Genomic DNA, 927 nt, shown 5'->3' with positions numbered 1-927 from the left:
TCGGGAAAGTGGCGGGGGTGGGGGGCGGGGTGAGGCAAAGCAACACACAGGCACGCACGCACAGCCCCGCCCCCTTCTGCTCAGCGCGCGCCGCCTGACGCACGGACGCATCCGACGTGAGCGCTCCGACCCTCGGAGGCGTAAAGGGGAGGGGGGTTGGTGAGAGGGAGGGAAGGGACACTGTGCGCAGGCGCCGCGAGCCCGCTCTCTCTCCCCTCCCCTTTTTTTGCCACAGAAGTAAAACATCGCGCTCCCACGCGTTCTAAAGCCCGGCCGTCGACTCGCTTTCTGCGCCTGCGCAGGCTTCGCCCAATCCAGAAAACGACCATTGGTTGCTGGCTCCTCTGTGCGACGTTATAGCCGCGCGAGGCACGAAACCGGCTCGAGCGCCTCCCGCCGCGATTGACCAATAGGAAATGCCCATGTCCAAAGCGCGCCGGTGGCGGCGGAGAACGTTCCGCAGTTAGGAAAGGGATAAAGCAGGGAAGATTGGGAGAGGCGAAGGCGGCCGGTGGGCGCCGTGAGCTGCGGTGGCGTGAGCCGTGAGTCGAGTCCCACGACCGGTTCCACTTTCCTGCAGGAAGCTGCCGCCTTTATACAAAGTATTGATCGCCTTTGGTTTAGCATCTAACTCAGTACAGTATTGCATGCACGGACTGGCAGCAGCTCTGCAGGGCTTCGCATACGGAGAAGGGAAGCTGTTCACTGAAAAAAAGGGAGGGAGACGCTCACAACCCAGAGCCAATTGTGAATGGAGCAAATCCCTTCCAGCCCTGAAAACCAGGCACCGACATAAAGGATCACTGAAAGACACCAAGCCTAGTGTGGGTGGGCTGTTAAGAGTTTGGAGGCCATGCAAAATCTAGGAGAAGGCCAGGCCTCCCCTGTCGTTGCAGCCAGCAGTGCTATCCCACAGATTAGCTGATG

The sequence above is a fragment of the Podarcis bocagei genome (assembly GCF_964188305.1).
Source record: "Podarcis bocagei genome assembly, chromosome: 11".
Taxonomy (NCBI): Eukaryota; Metazoa; Chordata; class Lepidosauria; order Squamata; family Lacertidae; genus Podarcis; species Podarcis bocagei.
The sequence above is the reverse complement of the archived record's forward strand: the minus strand, read 5'-3'. Positions refer to the sequence as shown.